Source organism: Propithecus coquereli, unplaced genomic scaffold (genome assembly GCF_000956105.1).
Source record: "Propithecus coquereli isolate 6110/MARCELLA unplaced genomic scaffold, Pcoq_1.0 Scaffold114, whole genome shotgun sequence".
Lineage (NCBI taxonomy): Eukaryota > Metazoa > Chordata > Mammalia > Primates > Indriidae > Propithecus > Propithecus coquereli.
Window position 1 is genome coordinate 724578 of NW_012135414.1, and position 9717 is coordinate 734294.

At 42.6% G+C, this 9717-nt stretch overlaps 1 protein-coding gene across 1 annotated transcript in view; it reads left to right on the plus strand.

Moving 5' to 3' along the window:
* Positions 1-4799: 4799 nt before the first annotated feature.
* Positions 4800-9717, plus strand: part of ZBTB5 (zinc finger and BTB domain containing 5) — a 32515-nt gene continuing 27597 nt past the window's right edge. Inside the window, exon 1 of the mRNA XM_012656661.1 lies at positions 4800-4837. The gene's annotated coding sequence lies outside the window, so the exon portion shown is untranslated. The remainder of the gene's footprint in view (positions 4838-9717) is intronic.

Consider the following 9717-nt stretch of genomic DNA (forward strand, 5'->3'; position numbering starts at 1 on the left):
TTACTATAAAAAGTGAGGTAGATATCCAACTTATTTTTTTTCTCGAAAGACTTCCCAGCTTCACAATACCTTTAAAAAAAGTAATCTATATTTCCCCCACTGATTTGAAATGCCAACTTTGTCATATATTAAATTTTGTTATATATTTAGGTCTACTTCTGAACCCGCTGTTTGATCCATGGATTTGTCTGTCTATTCATATGCCAGAACCAAATTGTTTTAAATAATAAAAACTATTAAGCATTTTTGTAATTGTTAAGACTATGGCTACCTTATTTTTTTCCAGAATTTTTCTAGCTATTCTTGCAATATTATATTCTTTATAAATCTTTGGATTCATTTGCCTAGTTTTGAGAAGTATTTTATTGATACTTTTATTAAGAAATTTATAGATTAGGAAGAATTTTGTCAATGATTTGAAAACACAAACAACCTAAAATTCCTGGTCTTCATAAATATTGTTAAAATAATAATGCCCGTTGTAAGAGCTAAATTAATACAGTAATCTATAAAACTAAAAATTAAGAAGGTCCTCTTAAAACATGTTATTATACCCCATCCCACTCTCCTTCACTGAGGTAATTATTATGAACAGTTTGATAGTATTCTTTCATACTTAGCCATACATTTATAAACTTTTATGTGTACTTCCACATGCAGGTTTTGATTGCTTTGTTCCGTATGTATATGGGAACCTTAATGATGAAGGAGCCCATATAAAGTAGCAAATGTTAGAAGCCATGTTTGCTCATTTCTGCTTGCCAGCATAATTTCACCCCTGACTCTGTGAAGACATGCAGCTCCCTGGAGGGATGCTTTGAAGACAAAACAGGATACAGCATATGGCCCCCCACGCCTTTTGCCTGAGTCACTATATTCCTTAAAAAATAAATGACTCTGGTCCTTACCATTTCCTACACATAAGATAATGTCTGCAGCCTGGGCAACATAGTGAGACCAGTTTCTACAAAAAATAAAAAAATTAGCTGGGTGTGGTGGTTAGTGCCTGTAGTCACAGCTACTCCAGAGGCTGAGCCAGGAGAATGGCTTGAGCCCAGGAGTTTGAGGTTGCAGTGAGCTATGATAATGCCACTGTACTCTAGCTGGGGTAACAGAGCAAGACCCTGCCTCAAAAAAAAAAGAGATAACATCTGATGGAGTTAGTGATTACGCCTCTGTAATCTATAACCAGATGTACTCTTACACCCAAACCTTGATGTGATTCTGCTTTAATGTAACTTCTGAGCAAGCCTGATGTCATTTTGCACATACCGGACCTCTACAAAGGGTATATAAGCAGTGAGCTGAAATACTGTGCTGGAGTAGTCTGACAGAACCTTTCTAAGGAGCTGCTCCCAAGCTACAGGCCTTGGTCTATAGTCCTCAGTAAGACTCCTGGAATAAAAATAACTTTAATCCTTTAAAAGCTTGATTTTTTTTCTTTAGTCAACAATATGTACATATTAATTTTTTTATAATCCTCTGTAGATGCACTTTTACGTTGTTTCTTTTTTCTTTCCTTCTACTAACAAAGCTGTGGTAAACAGCCCTGGATACATTTTTCTACATTTGTGTGTTTCAGTAGTATACATTTCTAGGAAGGAATTGCCAGCTGGAAGAGAATGAATGCATATTTAAAATTTTGATAGATACTACCATCTTCAAAGAGAACATCAACGATCCTCCCATCAACAATATAGGAAGGTGCCCATTTCCACACTCGCTTAAGTACCGAGTATATAAATCATTTTAACTTTTGCCAATCTGTACATTTGAGATAATATCTAGGTCACAGCATTATTGAAAGGGCCACAGACAGGAAAAGCTCTGTTATATTGCCTGGCTTACTGTCAGCATTCCACATTTTATTTATTTGACCACCTGATCTGGTGGCAAAATATGTGCGAGAGAATAAATAAAATGTCAGAGAATATTAATGAACAGAATTGACCATCAGAGGTCAATTCATCACCGAGGGCTTAAAGAAATAAACCCAAGGGCAACACTTCCAAGTAGTGACGTCTGAAGGGATGGAATCATCTGTAATAATAGGGTGTGTCAAATTCTGAAAAAGTGGGAGGGTTCCATTCTTAAAGGAGTTCCCCCATCCCCTCCACCACCACAAAAAAGAACCCAGCCGCGTCCGCGAGCCTGCCTTTGTCTTCGGAGCCACGCAGAGCTCCCGGACAGGTTCGCAGGAGAAGGCAGCTTTCTTCTCTCGTCTTCGCCCGAGGAAGGAGGGCTTCTTCGCTGGCCCCCGTGCCCTGTGCTGTTGGGGACCGAGCTGACCGGTCTCCCTCAGGGCTCGGGTTCTTCCTCCGAGCATGCACCCGAGCTTGCTCTCCCCTGACTGCGTCTCACAGAAGTCCGCGACCCTTCCACGTCTGAGACGTGACTGGGAGAGCTTAAAACTTCCCTTTTTTTTTTTGGAGGGAGCAGGTGATTATAAACTTGGATTTGGAGACTGCAGGCTTATTTGACCTGAGGCACAGAGTGCGGAGCCAAGCGCCAGACTCGGAAGTCTGGGCCCGACAGTCAGACTCCTCGGGCGCCAGCGTTTCCAGACGCGCCGTCACCAGGACTGGATCTGGGGCGGGGTCCAACCCAATTCCATCACATGCACGGCGTTTTTTGTTCACCATTTTTAGCCTGGATTTTGGCTTAATTCAACCCAAACAGCTTCTTGGAACTTTATCATATTTTTCAACACCTACGAATTGGGAACTCAACCACCGACCCCACGTCTACAGGTTCAGCGAAGGGAGCCCACTGCAGACAAGGAACCCGGAGGTCACCGAAGGGCCGGACGCCGCGAGGGTTGGGCATGCTTACAGGACCAGCCAATGGCGGGACCGACTGTCCGGGCGCGCCCAGACCTCAGGCAGTCGTGATTGCAATTGGTGGAATTAGGCGGAAAACCCGCTTGCCTCAACCACAACGGGTTTTGATTGGCTGCAACAGACAGTCGCTTTTCTATAGTCCAAACCTAGAGCAGTTTAGTGATAAATCCCGCCTTAAAAGGCATTTAATAACAGTTTTACGTGTTGTAAGGCAAATGCTGATTGGTCAGAGAGCTCACGGAGTCAGTCGGTAGTAAACATAACCAGGCTCCTGGGACCCTGGATTGGTCAGTTTTTCTGGGGGCCAAGTAAATTCCTCCGGGTTCTGCGCGCCGGCTGGCTGCACTCATGCCCCAGCCCCGCCCTCCACTTTGCTGATTGGTTGAAGCCCGATAGGGGGGAGGAGAAATGGAGCGCAGTATGGAAGCTTGCATCGCGTCACTTCCGTTTGTCGGCAGCCGCCGCGGTGTTCTTAGAGTGCTTTGGCGGAGAGGCTGAAGGAGCTAGGGGGACTAGAGGAGGGGTGGGCGGGGGGTGGGCAGAAGGGGGAGGAAGTCCCATCACGGAGACGGCAGTCTGGACGTTCCCACCTCCTCCGACGCTGTCGGGTCCGGTCGGAGAGGGGTCACCGCCTCCTTCAGCGAGGAGGAGGGGGGCGGAGCCCGGCTCAGGTGAGGAGACACCTTAAGGGAGAGTGGTGATGGCGCGGGCGCGCTCACGTGGAGACGGTTGAGTACCGGGGTCACGCCGGGGAGCGCGCGGACGTGTACTGGTGGCCCCCGCCTACCCTGCCTGTCTTTCTGAGGGGGTATTGTTACCCTTCGGAGCGGAGGGGCCAGGCGGGTGGGAGGTGGATTGTTCTGCGCAGGCGTCCCCGGTGTCCCGACGCCAGGCTGGCTGTCTGCCGGGTGGGGCGGGGGCTAGTACCCCTGCGTATCTCCGGCTGGCGACATAGGTTACCGGAATGGGGTGGGAAAGGCCTCGGGACCCACAGCCTGACGGATGAATAGAGGATCTGCTGCCCTGCGGGATGGGGTTGGATGGTTCCTTACTCCCATCCTGGGTCTTCTTGAGCAACGAGGTTTCATTTCACTTGAGCAAGGCCACAGTCAGTCTGTGATCCGGTGCCGGCGGCAGACCTTGGAGGGCTGGAGTCAGTGTTTTGGAATGCCCCAACTTGTTATGAGGGGACTAAAGTGTTTAATAGGCATTTATTGAATGCCCCCTACTTCCTGGAGGATGCGGTGGTAAGACATAGCCATTCCATCTTCGTCCCCTGTTGAAGGACATACAGATTTGTACATAAATACTAGTAAAAGTAAATTGAGGGGGCTTGAAGGTTAGTTTTTTTCTTTCAAAATGGCCATTTATTATTAAGTCAGTCTGCATTCTGGCATGGTGGAGGATATGTAGAAGCTAGTTTCTGAATAGAAGACAAATCCTAAATACTTAATCTGGAGGAAGAATTTTAGGTAAAGACACAGTAATGTCTTGATTACTAAGTAGTATGCTACGGTTCTTGTTAATTTGAATTAATAGAATTAATAGAAGAACTCTTCACCTTCAAGCATTGAAGCGAAAATATTTCCAAAATATGTTACTATACTTTTCAGTTCTATTAAGTAGAAGATATATACATTTGGATCATTTTTTAGAGATTGAAGAGAATGCTGTGCCTTAGTCGTCATTGGTCATTTGTCCCTGTATGGGCTGTTGTACCTCAAATAATTTTAAAGGATGGGCTAGGTGCCTCATGGTCTTTCTGGAGTACTTGCTTTTCATTTGCTTGAGGTCTTGTGATTTCCGTGGTGAGGGTGATTGGCAGTAAGCTAAAAGAGTGGGGAGGGAAGAGATGAGATGGGGAGAAGAGAAGGAATTTTAGAGAAAAGCCCCTAAGCCAAAGGAAGGCCTTCCACTATTCCTTTAACCCTTCTGGAAATCTCAGCAAATTTGGAAAGACTGACCTGTCCACTGCAGCCGGCTTGGTGACCTTCTAGGTAAGACTCACTGATTGGGAACCTGTTTTGGGCCCTTGGGTTTTGCTGAATAAATGAACCAGGACTTTTTGAGGAGTCCTGAAGTCAACTTGTTTTCTGGAGATTTGCCTTTTTTGTCTTGAAAGTTGTGTCAAAATACAACTTTTAGCTAGCTAGGGGTGATGGCAGTCTGGATTCTGGTTAATTGGTGTGCCTCTAGCAAAATTCTGAAAGTGATAAAGGAAGAAAAAGCATCTTATAGTGGGATGTTTTCCTAAATTTAGGGGTCAGCACTCTCAAAAGAGACTTTGTTACAAGACTGTCACAAGAAGTAGAAGTAATTAAAAAAATCACTTGGATATGAAAATGCATGTAAATGTTTTAGTATTTAAAGTATTTAGCATGAGACAGGGCACCGTGGCTATGCCTATAATCCTAGTGCTTTGGGGCTTATAATTCTAGTGCTTTGGGAGGCTGAGGCGGGAGATTCTTGAGGCCAGGAGACCAGCTGGGCAACATAGCAAGATCCCCATCTGTACATAAAAATTAAAAAAAAAAAAAAATTAGCCAGGCCTGGTGGCAAGCCTGTAATCCTAGCTGCTCAGGAAGCTGAGGTAGGAGGATTGCATGAGCCTAGTAGTTCAAGGCTGCAGTGAGCTTGATCACACCACTGCACTACAGCTAGGGCCACAGAATGAGACCGTAGCTCTAAAAATAAAAAAATAGGCTGGGTGCAGTAGCTCACACCTGTAATCCTAGTGCTTTGGGAGGCCAAGATGGGAGAATTGCTTAAGGCAGGAGATCAAGACCAGCCTGGGCAATGACAAAACCCCAGTCTCTACAAAAATTTTTTTAAAAATTAGCCACGCGTTGTGGTGTGTGCCTGTAGTCCCAGCTACCGGGGAGGCTGAGGCAGATAGATCACTTCATTCCAGGAATTCGAGGTTGCAGTGAGCTATGCTTATGCCGCCACACTCCAACCCAGGCAACAGAGTGTGACCCTGTCTCAAAAAAAGAACTTAGCATGACTTATATGGAATTGGAGACTTAAAAATTGTAAATGGCTTCCTCTCTGTTAGTTTTAAGCATATGATTTTTCTTTTACTCTAATTAATATTTTTCAAATATAGATGTTGTCTAGTAGAGCCAGTTTTGTTAGTGTAGCAGGTACAGTACACTGTACCTTTTGTCTGCATATAAAGTAAACTTCTCATATGTTAAAAGACCAGCTGTTTTTGAGTGAACTATTGCTCTTTACAGTTTTCATCATTTTCACCACTATACAATTATAGTAGCTTTTAATCTCAAGATCCAGTTTTGGGGAATGCTTTTCATTGTATTAATTAGTTATACATATATTTGCTAAAAGCTTTGATTTATCTTGACAGCTGAGATTAGGAATTGTGTTGGAGTGTTGACTTCATTATAATGTAGTAGATATGGATAGATTCTTAGTATCCAAGATTATTTTATCAGTAGATAATTTTCCTTCTGATCTTCTAATATACTTGAATGACATGTTGAAGGTTCCAGTATTTACTTGATTCCAACACACATTATGTTCACATTTTACTTTCCTGGAAGACAGGATGCCATTAGTAAGCATTATGTCATAGTTTCATTGGTAAGTTTTTTCCTTTCCTAGAACACTAGGAACATGAAATAATGCATTTTATAATCACTGGCATCTTATATTTAATGAAATTTAGAATAATTAAAAAACTTTTGTAACCAGTGAATTTTCCAAATTTGCCTTTGTACTCTGGAGGAAGTTTGTTATTGAATGGAAGCCTATTAAGAGTGATATTTTTCCTTATATTAAGTGGAAATTAACAAAATGTTTGTTTTACAAATTTTAAAAGATGATTAAGTGGTGGGTCTGCTGTTTGGAAATTATACTTGGTAGTGTGTTAACTTTGTATACGTGATAATAGCTTTACAAATGCTTTATTTCCAACTTCTTAAGTTTAAATGATTAGGGCGAATTGCTCCCCCCGTTTTTTTCTGTACACAATATTGTTAACATGGTGTAATTGATTTTTCAGTACATCTTAATTAGTCAATTATAATTTAAAATCCACCCAACAAGCTTCCTCGTTTTCACCCTTATAAGTCCTTACATTTTGGTCTCTTCTGTAGAGGAGATTTGAGGAAAGAGGACAGGGAAAAGAAAACCCGCTGTTTGGGGCTTCAGTTGTGCCAGTAACTCAGAAATGCAACAAAATTCTAAACACATTTAGCTAGATACATTGTATTTTATTTTCAACACACGATCAAAAACAACTCAGCAGGTCAAATATAGGTCACTTACTAAGCAGCATAGATTTGATAAATGATTGACAAGTGAAGGAATATACGGCTTTGAAAGTAAACTTGGTATCAGAAATGGATTAAACCCATTTTTTCATCTTCTCTACTGGAAAGCCACCATAGTAATAGTGTTTCCAGTGCTTTGGCATGGCTTTCTGCTGGATAAAAGTTTAGTTTGGGCCAGGCGCAGTGGCTCAAGCCTGTAATCCTAGCACTCTGGGAGGCCAAGGCTGGCGGATTGTTTGAGCTCAGGAGTTCAAGACCAGCCTGAGCAAGAGCGATATCCCGTCTCTACTAAAAATAGAAAGAAATTAATGGACAACTAAAAATATATAGAAAAAATTAACCGGGCATGGTGGCGCATGCCTGTAATCCCAGCTACCTGGGAGGCTGAGGCAGGAGGATCGCTTGAGCCCAGGAGTTTGAGGTTGCTGTGAGCTAGGCTGACGCCAGGGCACTCACTCTAGCCAGGGCAACAGAGTGAGACTCTGTCTCAAAAAAAAAAAAAAAAAAGGTTTAGTTTGTTTGTTTTATGAAGAAATAATTTTCTTGATTTGTCATGGGTAAAAGATAATGAAAGCTATTTTTTTAAATTGTTGAAAAGGTTTTTGGGGGAGCAACTGGGATGGGTGACAGGCAATATTTTCTAAGTAATCAAGGGAAATATATTTAAACTTAGATATTAAAATAGACATAGTCTCAGATTTATAAGCAGCTAAAAAGAATCATTAATGGTTGCTTTCTATAGACTTTTGGATACCTTTGTGAAGTTTATATGATCTGTAGAATGTTAACTGGCTAAAGATGTTCTTTTACCTAGATAGCCAACTAGCTGGCTATTCATTTAAAATTTAGGGAAGTGGGGCACCCGAGAAAAGGAAATTTCTAGGCAGTTACAGTGCAAGTATTAAATTCTAAACAGCCTAAAGCAGTGAGATTTGCCTTAAATTATTTTGAAGTTTGGATGTAGTGCTTTCAAACTCTGTAACTGACACTGCCTTGGGCATGTCAATCTTTCTGACAGCATTCTGCTCATGGGCCATCCCCCTGATAGACTATCCCTTGCCCCAGGGTTGGGCAGACCAAGATTTTTCTCTTGTAACAGGTGACCTACTGCCAAAAAGGATTCTATCTGGCCGGGAGGCGGTGGCTCACGCCTGTAATCCTAGCATTCTGGGAGGCCGAGGCGGGCGGATCCTTTGAGCTCAGGAGTTTGAGACCAGCCTGAGCAAGAGCAAGACCCCGTCTCTACTAAAAATAGAAAGAAATTGGCCAAACAATTAAAAATAGAAAAAAATTAGCCGGGCAGGGTGGTGCATGCCTGTAGTCCCAGCTACCTGGGAGGCTGAGGCAGGAGGATTGCTTGAGCCTAGGAGTTTGAGGTTGCTGTGAGCTAGGCTGACGCCACAGCACTATAGCCTGGGCAAGAGAGTGAGACTCTGTCTCAAAAAAAAAAGGATTCTGTCACCCTTCCCTCCTTCCTGAAGCTCTCATCCTTGCCTTATGGAAGGCAGGGTTGGAGAGGAGCCAATGTCAAGGGGCAGAGGAGGAGAAGACAAAGTTCATCGCACATCATCCTGACCTTCTAAAATGAGGCCTTTTGACAGTAATGACGCTTGGCAGTGTGGTCTGTGGTGGCAGCATGTGGCATTGGCAGCAAGGGAGAATTTGAGTAAAAGAAGGGGAGAAGAAAAACCTCTCCTGCCACCTCTTCCAGAGTCCTTGCTGTAATTTTCACTCCCTTCATTGTCATTTTACATACCTGTCTTTTCACTCTCACCTCCAACCCTTGATCCTGACCCTGCTTTTCAGCTCCATCCCTTTATTCCCTCCAATCCCGTGATCCTTATTCCTAGCCCTTGTTCACATTCATAGCTACATACTGTCTCTTCTCCATGTGTTTTCTCAACCACCCGGTCCGTGTCTGGTTGGGGATTGCTCCCATTACAGCAAAGTGAGGTTTGGTAGTTGGACCTGGGTTCGTATCACTCCTTCACTTACTGAACTAGTTGGGTAATGCAGGCACTAGACATGGATAGACAGTTACTGCTTGACAGTCATCCAACAGAGATGATGTGTGAAGTACCTACGGAACCTGGTTCTTAGTAGTTATTTAACCTTTTCATCTTTCCCCTTCATCATCCAGCTAATAGAAACATAGTGGTAAGTGGTTAGTACAGTGTTACTGACATGGCCCTGGTGCTTTGACAGTTTGCTACTACATTAACAGGTTAAAAGGATACTTGGTGAGTAATCCTGGAAGATAATATTATTGCTGGGAAAATGCTAGACACTTTTATTCCACAAACTTGAGTAATTCAACATATATATAAATTGAAGGCTGCCTTTACACTAAAGTCTGTATTTACACTATCCTATATTTTTGAAGAATGATATTCCACATGCATGAATTTTTCCATATATTGCAAAACTTACCTACTTTTCAAACTTTTTGGCCTTGGGATTCCTTTACACATTTACAAATTATTGGTGACTCTAAAGAGCTTTATTGTGAGTTACAGTTATCAGTATTTAACATATTAGAAGTTAAAAATTCAAGAAAAATCTTAAGCATTGTATTTATTCATTAA